Raw genomic sequence first — 14,120 nt, 5'->3', positions numbered from 1 at the left:
CTCTCTCTCTCTCTCTCTCAACATACATTTAGCCCTTCATATCCATCGTGGTCCAAATGACATGCGATAATAACATGATGGTGATATTAGACAAACAAGCCACTTGACATGCCAAATATTTTGGCATAGCCCTTGAGTTCTACTTTTATGAGTGCTAGAGGAACAATCTAAATTGGTTGGTTGTGGAAGGTCATTGTCACAAGCAAGCTCTATGGATGTCAAAGCTATTGATAAGGTTATGGAAGAACTAGTGCTATATTGAAATTTGGTATTTGCTGCAAATGAAGCAAACATTTTGCAGGGGGGGGAGAAACCTCCATGCCATCCTAATACTCGAAAATTTTGAGATTTGGAGGTGGCCATCAAGAAAAATTGAGTGACACTGAAAAGATATCGTCCCTCCTATCCTCATGCCAAAGCCCTAATTTACCACATTGAAGGGAGAAGACGATGTTCAATATCAGGAGAGCTCGCTCGATTGCAGAAGAGGAGATTCAGACATGGTTTCTTGCAGCCCAGAGATGCAGCCTGGTTGCTTGTATAGAGAAATGAGCGCGAGCTTGCTAAAGTCAGTAGTGCTGGGCACCCGCGACACAATCACAAAGCTCGTTGAGTTGAGCGTGTCATGGAAGTACAAGGTGATCTGGCAGCGCAGCCCCTCGCCGATTGGCACGACTGAGGATATACGTAAGGATGTTGAAACATTGATTATTTTTTCAAAACTAACCTCACATGAAGATATCATTGTTTAGGATGGAACCAAGGAGTGGAGGACATTGTAAAAGATGCGCCTGATCTATCATGCCTACTTGAACCTCTTGTCAAGCTTCCTCTTGCCACTTCTAAATGCTAGTCTAAGCATCAAAGCAACTTATTGTAATAGATTAGGAAAACATATGATTTCACTATGGTGATCAAATGATGTTGTAGGATAACCCATTGCTGAAATACACAAGCATCCCTTGTTATCTCAACTTTTTCGCTTCAAGGTGTTAATGACCAATGTGCTCTCGATCTTTCCCGTTGTATCTTAAACTCTCCACTTTTAAGGTGTAAAAGTAGAACTAACACTAGATGTTGCTATCTATATGTGTTTGGAAACCCTTGTAATAATTCTTTTTAAATGTAATGTGGAGCTTCATAATTCTATTGCATCAAAATTGGTTACATATTTTCATCTATTTATCATGGATTGAAAAGAAACTATTCTTCTTTCCATATGCCTATCGATAATGTTTCATCGTTTCCTTTTGCAAGCAGAAATTAACTAACATGGAGCCAAGATTTCCAATACAATGCCCTATCGTAGGCCCATTTGATGTGTCAACTTTGATATGGACTATAAAGGTTGATCCTACCTAGTTGTATCACACTATTTCATATGCATATATACCATGGGAACATGTGATTGATTTTATCTTTGGTGAGAGTAAGATGCAAAGTACTCCTACAAATTTCAAAGTTTGATCTAGCCATGAAAATCAAAGTGGTAGTATTTTAAATCCAAATGAGGAATCTTGGTTGGAGCTATATTGGGATTTACTTTCTTCATTTATCTTCTTTTTATTAAACATAGATCTATCTATGTGTTGCTATTCCATTGTCATTTATACATGTTAACTTCTATGAACTTGTTACCTTCTTATCTCTGTTACTAGTGTGCATATGGTCCTAAAGACATGTACAATACATTAGAAGCATCCCAAGCCCTTCACCCTAAACATCCTAATGTAAGAAGTGAAAAGCACTTTCTGGGTTCTAGATGTCATTCTTACGTTGACAAGCTATATTTATGGCCCATATTGCACGTGTCAACTACATTGAGCATAAATATGTGGATTCAGATGGGTGCATTTGTCATGGTGACAAAGTATCAGATTCAAGATTGACCATAGCACCTTGGTTATCAAATGATGTAAGGACTTGGGTGGTGAATCTTCTTCATAAAGGACTCACACCTCAACAAGTATTTCAACAAAGCATCTATGGAGAGTTAGGTAATATTAAAACCTAGCCAAAAGCTTGGAAGGGATGCTTTCATGACTATGAGGGATATCCTCAATATAGCATCAAAATTGGAGTTTGTCGCATATCAAACAGATGAGAATGATGCTATTAGTGTGCATAATTGGGTATTAGGAAATGGAAATCATACTTTTATGTATCAACCAATTGGAGAATGTTCCTCTCAACCCTTCATTTTGGGCATCCAAACAAAGTGGCAACTTCAAATGTTCATTAAGTATGGAAGCAATAGCATCTCAGCAATGGATGCAATATTCGAAACCAATATATACAAGGTACAATTGTTTAACCCTTTGTATCTTGATAAGCTAAGTATTTCATATTCCTATACTTTGGATGTTTTTGTCTCCTAACTAGCATATAACTTTGTTGTTACAATTATGCATGTAGTTCACTCTATAATCCATTCTTGTATATGATACCCATCATAATGGAGTACCCATTGCTTGGATTATCACTTCTTATGTGGATTCCATTAGCACAAAAGATTGGCTAGCTAGCTTCCTTTCGAAATTGGATTCTAGATTTCAATCAATCATGGGCAACAAAATGGATGGATGGTAGATGATGCACAGGTGGAAATCAATGAATTACAACAAGCTCCTTTCTCATTCACTCTTTTGTTACACACACTTTTATGAATGTGAATGTTATAATTACTAATACCATTGTTTTGCATGATGTAGGAAAATTCTTCGTCTCCCAATATATTTGTGTATATGGCACATAAGAAGATGTTGGTTAAAGCATTTGATCAAGAAAGTCATAGATCCCCAAATAAGAGCTAATATGTTTAGGGACTCGGACTATATTATGAACATGTGTTGTCAACATTTATCCATTGAGGCAAGAAGATTGGAGAAGGCATACACACTAGTGGAAACCTTCCTAACAAAGTATAATGCTCAAGAAAAGTTCATATCTTACTTCAAAGAAAATCAGCTTCCAAAAAAGGTACTTTCACATCCTACTTTAAAATCAAATAAAGACTAAGTTTATGGTGTGGAGTATAACCAAATAAATATGAATTGGGCTAGTATGATGTTTATGGTTTGAAGTAGGTATGTGGATTCAGACTAGTCACATTCTAAACCATGCAGAACCAAGATACTAATAGATCTATTGAAGCATATCATGGTGTCTTGAAGAACAAATTCTTATGTGGTTGTTGCTCAATTCATGGGCAACAAGTGGATTGGCTTCTCCATAAATTGCTCACAACAAGTCACCCTTACTATTGGTACAATGAAGCTATGAAAGAAGTTGGATTCAGACAAAATTTCACAATTCATAAGATTGTACTATCTTTCTTAGAATGAGCAAAGAAAATTGCAAATCACTTCATAAAGTTCATGGGTGATGATCATAGCCTTGCCAAATGCAACAATATGAGTAACATAAAGCTTTAGTACACTATTCAAAATGTGGATTGTGCATGGGCCAATTGTAACTATGATTGGGTAATGAAAGGAAATCTATCCAAGCATCAAATCAAGGTTATGATAGTAGCTGGTATGTCAATACTATTGTCACTAAGTCCATGACATGTACCTTAATAATGTAGAAGGTGACTTTATGATTTATATGCTCTACTAAGAAAGTATTTTATTTCATTAACTAAGGATAAGAATATATCATTTTTTCTTTTAGGAAATTGTGTCCATGCTTCCATCTCCATATACAACCATGTGGCATCTATGCAAAATGACACAATAGAAGAGGAAGTTTAGCTTTTAGTCCATAATGTTTGTACCCAATAATCACATGGTAAGGCATAACATTTATTGGGAAGTTTTTATAATATATCCATGTATGTATTTCAATTTTTTTAAAAATGATTCATCATGTCGTTCTTTTATTTCAAGGAATATGGTGCAAATTATACATGAGAGGTTTCAAGAGATTATGCAATTGGCAGGTACATCTCATATACAAGTATGAATATTTTGTATAGATTTTAGTCATTTTAAAATTAAGATTATTTTTTTACAACTTGTGTAAACAGAGACTCCTCTTTGCAGCCACATCTTGAATAATTCCAAACCCAATTACTTGCAACTTTGAAACAAATTAAAGGGACCTTACAAGAGACAAGGGCACATCCATGTAATGAATGGGTGCCAATAAATGATGGTTTTGGAAACTCTTTTATGTGTGCCAAACCATTTGTTGAAAATATGTTCCCAACAACTAGGTGACAACCACCTTCATCAAATGTGTACAACTTTCCAATTCCAATAAAGAAAAAGAAGGTGTCCATGCAAGGACTCCTAGACAATGAGGTCTTGCATCATGAGGATGCTTCCAAGACATAACTTTCATGTATTCAAGTACTCTTCTGTCTTGCTTGTATGCAATCGAATTGGTTAAATTATTATTGAAACATGATTGTAGTCTTGTTCAAGCTTGACTCTATTCTTATTCAAGAAATTGTTTATGGTACTCAATACACTTGTGATTGCAAACTAAATGATGTTGTAACCTATTGTGTCGATTGTGTGTATGAACTTTCTCTAACACTAAGTGCTTATGCTAGTTAATGCACTTGCAATTACAACCTAAATGATGTTCGATCCTAGTGTCCCTAAGTTGACTTGATGAAGTGCATGCCTAAATGCATTGTGGGTGAATTATGCCTAGCCTAGATGTGCATGTCATCCCAAGGTTGATGTGGCTAGAAGAGCACTTGATGATGTGTGTGTTGTAGACTTTTAAAGGATATATGGTGTCTACGGAGGGATGTACCTAAAAGGAAGTGTGGGTGCTTGTGTTGCTTGGGGTAGAGCACTTGGATATTCTAAGTTAGAGATTGAACTTCCAACTAGTCCCTGGGATAAATCCTAAGATGATGGTTTTGCAAGGAATCACACTTCACAAAGTACAAATGGATCCTCCCAATAGGTCTCAACTTTGTTGAAAGACACGTAGGCCTACTACATGTGCCAAAATAAGCTCAAGTCAAAGCATCTTGTTTTGTATATCCAATAAGGAGCTACCCTATTGCATGTGCCAATAAGCTCAAGTCAAAGCCCAAATATCATCATGTGTTAGAAATAGTTGTGCACTAGGGAAGAGTGGTACCTAGGCTAAAGTGTACATGTGCTATCTTGTCATGTTGCCCCACTAGCTTGCCCTTAGTCCGAAAAGGTTAGCTGCCCTAATCCCTTATGCACTGGTGCTCCCAATTGACTACTCAATGGCCCATTTGTAGTGCAATAGTGGCATGGATGTGCCTATGATTGAGTGTTTCTTGTCCAAAAGTACAACTTTGTGTGGCCTTAATGACTCCTAACTCTAGACCATGTATGGAACGGTCTTATGTGAGTGATTGATTATGCACATGAGTGAGTGACATGTGAGAGTGTGAATCTAAGTGACCACTATCATGCGAGTGTGCGAACTTGGGTGTGCTCAAGTGAGACCTATGTTGCTATTGTGATAATCTATCCTCTGTATATCCCTAGTGTCTATAGGGATTAGCTAACATATATAGTATTATGTGTCTATAGTTTAGTGTATTTATGTATCTATAATGGCCAAATGTTACCATGAGCCCAACTCATTCAAGTAATATTAACATTGATGATAATATAACAAATTAAGTATTAATAGTAATATTAATCATATGCTTAATACTAACAATATTCACCATATTTAGCATTCTAGATAGTGTTAATATTAATGCAAACAATACTAATATGCTCATATTATTACTAATGTCAATACATAGTATTAATAACATGTAAATGTAGATGTATTACTTCATTATAATATGCATACATACATGCAATAATATATGGTGATAAAATGCATTACATATATACTATAATAAATATGATTATAATATATGCAAAGGGCACTCATTTTGCTAGCTAATTGTTATAATGGATAATACATTATTATTCATTATAATATAGATACATTATTGTTCATTGATGGTGTTTGGGGGTGGGGAGGGGGGGGGGGGGGGGTTTATAGACCTTCATGGGAGTTCAAATCATAACCTATCATGAGGCACAAAAAGGCACATGAGATATATCAATAAGGAATCCTTTGTATTTATGGTATCAAAAGATACAACATTGAGGTATGTCTCATGACTACACCCTCGTGATGCTGCACATGTGAGGGTTCACTACTCAGGATAGAGAGTCACATATAGAGTAGAAACTGAGTAGAGCTTAGAGCCACTTCTACTCCCTATATAGGTGTTTCTGGCTCCCAAGCCATGGTATAGCTACAAATACCATACCCTTACACTCACCCCTACTTAAGGGGTTGTTGTCTCCTTAGCAATCTAAGGGTGTTTTTCTTGACTCATTTTGGGGTCTTAACATAGTTCATCCTATCAAGCTGGTTAGTGTTTTCCAGTCTAGGACTTGACTCATTAGCGGGCTCTTAGCGGGGTCTTAATACATCTTTTTCTATCAACTAGTCAATGTCTATAACACTATGACTTGGGTGTCTTAACACAACTTATTCTATCAAGCTAGCCAAGGTCTATCCATCTAGACTTAGTTCTTTTTATTCTTTTGCATTCCAATCCACCCTCAACTAAATTACATTTGAGGAGTGGAGGCTTCACAGTCCTAACTTTTGCATGCCAAACTTTGTAGGCGTGACCCCAAGTTGTCGCACTATTGGGGTGAAGGCGTCGTGGCGCAGTTGTGGCCATGTTGTGCCACACCTTGAGGGAGATAGTCCATTGAGTTGCTCCTTGCACCATTCCTCCCTTTCTTCTTGTCATCACCTTGGGTCTTGGGGACTTGGGTCTCTTGGTTCATTTGCCAAGATGAGTTGCCCTCATATCTGTCAAGAACTTAGGTTGTTTTCTTTTGTATCTTTGTCGAATCTTTCTTGCTTACCTTGAACCTAGACAAATTGGCTGGTTCAACTTGCCTTGTCACATAGAAGGTGCAGTGTTCATGCATGGCATCTCTTTGGCTCTTCCTAGACTCATTTGGAGTTGAAGTTCTTGGGAGGGAATAGACTAAGTCGTCACACTTAGATTGGATTTTGGGTTGCATAAGAAAAGGTATCCTTGAAGTTCCTAGGGTGACGCCCATATGTGGAGTGCTTGGTGTGTCACGAATCCATATGATCCAAAAAATGGAAACCCCTTGCACTGTTTTCATCCTGAATGCCAAGATGTCAATCTTTACCAGCATTGAGTATGGTCCCAATGGGTTCCATAGTCCAACGACATTAACCTAAAGAGTGAGTTGGAGAGTTCTCCAAGACTCAACTAGTAAGGTTACCTTGTATGCACTAAGTTACCTTGATTGGACCATATTGTGAGCACTCTCTCATCCATGCTCTTCCTTCTTTGAGGCTTTATCCTCCAACTCATTCTCTCCAAGCTCATAAGGGTTTGCCTCTTTGGGGTAAAAGGCACGATCAATGACTCCATTGCTAAAGTGCACTTGGTTTTTACTTGATCTGAGTTGGCTAGGATGGGATCTGGCCTTGGATCAAAAGCTTGGTTTGTTTCATCCTTAACCACGAGTTTAGCTTGAGAGGTTTTTGAAGCATCTTCATTCTCATCTCTCATATTGGCTCTAGCGGCCTGCCTCCATTTCTTGGCGTTTGGTTTCTCCTTCTTCTTTTCATTCTCATTCTCATTCTTCTCATTCCCTATCTTTCCTTCTTCTTTTCGGCCTACTTTGCTTGGGTCTATCTTTTGCTCCTCTTCATCCTTCTTATTTCGACCTAAGTCTAAGTCATCTTCCATCTCTTCTTTCTTCGACTCTCAAGCTCTCCATATTGGTCATTCTAACTTGGCTCCTCCGCCTTTTTCTACTTACTCAATCTTTTTTCTAACTTTTGTCTTCTTGTTTTCTTCTACTTGCTTTCGCATATCTTGCTCTAGCTTTTCTTTCTCTTCTAGCTTCTTCCTAGCTAACTCTACTTGTTCTTCTATTTCTTTTCTTCTCTTTTATTGTTTCATCTTTTCCTTTATCTTCTCTATGGCTGCATCTAATAAGACTTTTTCTTCTTTTCTATCATTTGATTCTATCTCATCCCATATTTTCATGATTCTCTCCTTCAACTCTTGTCCTAATCTATCATCGTTGAACTTTATGGGTTTGGTTGGTTGTTGGGGTTGGGGTTGGGGTTGTTGGGGTTGAGGTGTTCGAAGATCTTGAGCTCTTCCTCACCCTTCTTTTCTTCCTTGGGTTGATGGGGTAGAGGTATTCCAAGATCAAGACTGAGCTCATCCTCTCTCTTTTTTTATTCTTTAGCTTTTGCTTCTCCTTCACCTATATCATCCTCTAGAGTAGAAGTGTTGGCTCCATGTAGTGGATGCCTTGCCCAAGGTACTTTTGCCCTTCCATTCTCATATTGTAAGTCTTTCTCCTCATCTGCTTCTTCATCATTCTCTTCATCAAAGGCACTTGTGCCTCACAATAGGGCGTCAACGTGGCCTCACCCTCAATTTTAATGGGTGGAGGTGTTCCAAGATTAGGGTCAAGCTCATCCTCCCCCTTCTCAAACTCCATTTATTTTAACATTGGTTCTTCTTTCAAATGGGCTACAACTTGTGGGTACAAGGGTTCATCCTTCTGACATGTCCACCTATCTTTCTCTTCTTTTGTGTATCCTAACTCCATCATAATATCTTCTACCTTCGAACGCACATCCATTCTCCATTCTTCTCCCTTACATAATACTCTATTATTTCTTTCCTTTCTTGAACTCCTTTGGGTTGGCATTCTTTGGGATAGGGGTAGTCGGTGTAGAGGTATTCTCCTTCTAGGTGATAGTTGATGGGAAAATATTCAAGGTAGTCCATATCCATCTTCTTCAGGAGGGTATTTGTTGTAGAGGCATTGGTCTTCAAGGTAGTCTTCTTTGTAGTAGGCTTTAGGGTAGTAGTCGGGGTAGTAGCAGTTGGAGATGAGATGTTTCAAGATCTAGGCTGAGCTCACCCTCTCCCTTGTTTTCTTAGCTCCTTGGTTCTTCTTTATTTGGCTTCACTCCATTCTTCAACTCTTGGACTCTTTCGTCTCTCATTTGCTTCAAGTATAGTTCGGTCCGCTCTTTAGCTTCTTCAAATCCTAAGGCAATCTCCCAGTTCCACCTCAGCATGATTTCTTCTTGTCGCTCTGTGTCGAGGTCTCGCGCCATCTTCATTTGCCACAACCTAGCTCTCTCTCGCACCATGATCAACTGGTAGTCAACCTCCTCCGAGTCTTCATCTAGCTCTTCAGCCTTCTCTTTGAGATTGTGCAGCACTTTGGTTTCTTTATGGGTCTTCTCTAGTGCTTTGATGGTCTTCTTTGTCAACTCGATCAATTTGAGTCACAGCTCTTTCTTCTTGTAGATAATTTTGATGAGCTAGTGACATAGCTTGTCCTTCTCTTCAAAGAAAGTGTCCTTCCACAACTTCTGCTCTCGCCAAGCCATGTTTGAATGGTATGCCACGCGTCCCCTATCACGCCACGACTCTCTCTTAACTTTGTTGGCACGACAGGTTCTCTTCTAATTTTTTGCAAGTAACACACATGGGGAGGGCATCATGACCTATCATGTCACATCATGTCATGTCGTGTTGTGTCATGTGTCAAGTTCATTGCATCATGTTGTGCAACATGTTATGGTAGGATCTCCTCCGCATCTATGAGCCTACTCCCCTCTTGAGTTAGTATGCTCTGTGCTAGAGTTGCTCTGATACTAAGTGTTACAAACCTTCACAAGACTTCAAGACTCAAAATGGCACAATGAAAATACACACAAGATGTATCAATAATGAATCCTTTGTATTCATGATATTGAAAGATACAACATGGAGGCATATCTCAAGACTACACCCTCGTGGCGCCGCATATGTGAGGGTGCACCACTGAGTATAGGGAATCACATGTAGAGTGGAAACTGAGCATAGCTCAAAGTCACTACTACTCTCTATATAAATGTTTTTGGCTCCAACGCCATGGTATAGCTACAAAGCCTATACCCTTATAGAGGGGGTGGTGTCTGGTAGATGCGGGGACTAGGGTGATTCGTGGCAGGTGCTGGAAGTGGAACCGGGTGGAACTAGCATCAGCTAGTAATGGCAGAAGAGTCGAGACTCACCAGCAAATAAAATGCTGCGATTTGAGAGCCAAAGCTCTCATGGATCACCTAGCTGGCATGGCAAAAATTGGGGGGGGACCCAATAGTACATGTATCCTTAGTTAGTGGGCACGATTGACTCATATCGATCATGCTTGGACTAATCAACGAAAATGGATTGCTAGAGCTACGAAGGCCCTCTAAATAGGAGCAAAGGGAGACCTTATCTCTTTGATGATGCATTGTTGGTCATCGTCATTCATACAAAGCAGGTCATGATCATCAACAAGGACATGAATTTTGTGATTTGGGTTCATCGAGGCAAGAGTCCTCGCTTGTAGAATATCTTACACATATTGTGTTAGGTATTTCCATTCATGGAAATTCTAAAAAACTAGAAAACTAATATCTCATGCATATTTATATATTCCATTGCCATCATTTTGAGTAAATATGTTCGATATATTTCTTGAAATATCATGAGTAGTCATCAATACATGTATTTAAGAAAGTTGGATTATATCAACATATATATGCATCACACATTATTATACATATAGATACCATGAGCATTTAAGCAATTTGCACTAGGTTAACATACATACAAGTGCCACATATTAATCTAATTGATTTGGGTTACATTATCACATGTACATGTACCACACATTATATAACCAAATTGGATTACATTATTACATGTACATGTACCACACATTTATCTAACCAAATCAGATTACATTATTGCATGTAGATGTACATGTACTACACGTTTATCATGCATACATGTAGCACGTATTTATCTAACCAAATTGAATTATATTATTGCATGTAAATGTACCACACATTATTATATGTAAATATACTATACATTATCATATGTGCACATATTTCATATTAGCACCTATATGCCTACCACATTTATCAAACTTACTTGGATTTATTGAAATAAAGCAAAGTGACACAACATGCAAAAAATGATACTCTGTTGATACAACATGTGATTTATCATAACGCACAAGAAGAAACTTGTTACTTCTTGACTTTCTTCAATGGTAGAGATGAGGGGTCTTTAGATGCAAAAAGAAGTCCTTTTATATTTGAAACAAAGATGGTTGTCTTGTAGCTCTTCCTCCAAGAGAAATTGGCGAGAGGTTTTGGCAAGCTCACCCAATGTAGCGAGTGTGTAGATTGCTTCATCATGCACTTGATTGAAGCAATACAATAGCTTTTTCACCTTCATGAGCACCACCTCCTCCATGATAGAAGTTTTAGGTGTTTTTCTTTCATAGATACATTGTCTTTCATAGAATTGGCTATCTCTCTCTCTCTCTCATACATTCTCTCTCTCATCCTATAGCGTGAACTCCCCATTTGTCAATGAATCACCATTCTTAGTAGAGAGATCCACAAATTCCCTTATGCTCTATAGCGGCTGATGACCTCAATCTAAAAGAGTCATGCTACAATGCTTGGAAATCAACGTTGTATAAGTTTTTACCCATCTCTATTATAGCAATGTCCTCCTAGGTAGCTATAATGGCACTCATTATATCCAATGGTGCCTCTACTATTGTTGGATACACATCCATATAATCATAGACAATTAGATCATCCACCAAATACGTAATGAGATTTAATAATAGTTATTCTTCCTTCATCCCCAAGTAATGCAACACATTAGATAGAAATAGACATTGAATTAGATATTGAGGAAGAAAGATTTAGTTTGTCAAGGATTGTCTCTTTTGAAGAAGATGGCAATGTGCCAGCCAACCCTTCCTTTGGCCACCATCCAATATTCATCCTCAAGGTTGATCAATGGCTCTTGCTATCATAGAGCCAACAAAATACCAAATGGACTTAGAAAGAAATGACACATATTTGTAGTAAAACAAATTAAGGCAAAAAAGTGAAGAAAAATAAAAGATTTCAAGTGGATGAGAATTAAAATTTTCCCTAGAGAATAGCTAAGTGAACTCCCACTACCTACAAAAGCTAACCACAAGATAACTTTGATATCATGGGCTCACTCACTGTCCTCACAAGGCATCCCTATTTGATGCAATAGAGCCAAGGAGGAATTAACTACTTGATCAAGGTCTTATTAGGTCCAATACTTTGCGATGGGAGTAATTGTACTCTTTCAAAAGAAAATAGATGGTTGTATTGACTATAGGGACCTCAACCAAGTTTATGTAAGGGACACCTATTCCTAGATTGATGACTTGGTCAATTTCCCTCATGGATTAAAGATCTTCAATAAGATCAACCTTAGATCAAGCTATTACCAAATTAGAGTACAAGAATACAATATCCCTGAAATAATCTCAAACATTTGTTATGACCAATATAATTTCAAAATGATAACTTTAATCTTCAATCCCCATACATGATATATTTTTCCAAAAATTTCATTAGTATCATTTATTCTTGTATGTCTTAATGAGATTCTTATCTTCTCTAAGATAATGCAGAACCATGAAAAATACATATCTAAATTGAAATACACACAAAATAAGTGGATTTCAAAGGCAAAAACAAATTATAATGAGGCTAATCCTCCTATAAAATAGGCAAGCATATCTACTTCCTATGATCCGAGACTAAGATGCCACCAAAATCGAAGAAGGATCAACAATAAGCTATAGTGGGTCCCCAAGACCTTGTTGCATGCTCAAGGTTACTACATTGGAAACACATGGACTTGGTTACTCAAGCTTCAACAACGATATTTTTCTCCTAAGCTACTAGAAATCCATGCCAATAGCTCAATTGTCTCCAAGGCAACAACAACCACAATTAACACACAATCTCATAGTAAAAATCTCTAACCTAATAAAGAAAGAACCTATTAAGCTTGTGATTTTTTAAAAGAAGAGAGGACTTACTATTCCAACAATGAATAGCTTGACATAGCATCTTGATGACTTATGCCCAAAAATGCTTCAACCACAAGAGTCGACTGTGAAGAAATTGGTGCCACAACAACCCCTACTTATTACTGATTAAGTTTGGGATTTCTTAAAAAAGGCACCACTGTTGCCATCGACCATTGTAAAACCAACTGACCCACCCAAGGACAAGAAGAGGACCCATAAGAAACCACTAATTACCACCAATTCCCTTGGAACTTTTAATTATTCAAAGAATTTTTTTTTTAGAGAAAAAGTTGTTGAGAGCTGCAACTACCAAAGGCTAGGATGTTTGTTGACAACCATAAACAACAACAATTAATTAAGTTGACAACCATAGCCCCAAAGGAAGAGTCATTCAAGAATCCAAAATAAACATCTCAATAGGTGTTGGGCACATGTATCCATGAGGTATGTACCACAAAATCTAACCCACCTCTAAGTTACACCCATCATATAGGAGACCATCAATACTGAAGCTAGCCATTGATATGACTACCAATGCATGTGAAACTATTGTCATTAGCATCAAATTGCTTGATAATATGTTCCCTCTATTTGTGTGGAGTTATGATCGGATGGACCTAGGTTTTCTAGATGGCAATACAACTAAAACAATTCCATATTCATTGAAAGAGCATGAATTCACATTCATCAAGCATGCCACCATAGTTGAAGGACTAAGCAACACAAGTGTTAGGAAAAGCGCTGCATGATTGCTTGATCATTTCCTTCATGCTGCTCAACTATTATAATATTCAGGGTTTACTCATCTAACTAGACAACTTTCCATCAAAATTTTCTTTTTTCTATAGATGATTGCATCTCGATTTCAAGGTGTGAACCTAATCTTGAACTCCAAAAATCACATCTCAATTGAACAAATTGCATGAGTCCCACCTGCTCAAGCACAAGAACCACTATCAATATTTTCTTTTGCAATCTAAATATGATTTGTTGATGCACATGAAATGGGACTTATGCAAGTCTTTTTTTTTTTCAAATGTAAAAGCTAAAGTAAAGCTTTAAAAGGGGGCTTTAGGAGGAGTTAAATGGGGTATGAGAGGCCATTTTGTGGTCAACAGTGGCAGGGCACCCCCCCTCCCCTGATGCCCAAAACCACAAAAA

The sequence above is a fragment of the Lygodium microphyllum genome, chromosome 22 (genome assembly GCF_053477565.2).
Source record: "Lygodium microphyllum isolate KBCC chromosome 22, Lygodium_microphyllum_v1.1.10, whole genome shotgun sequence".
Classification (NCBI taxonomy): domain Eukaryota; kingdom Viridiplantae; phylum Streptophyta; class Polypodiopsida; order Schizaeales; family Lygodiaceae; genus Lygodium; species Lygodium microphyllum.
This window is presented reverse-complemented; position numbering follows the sequence as displayed.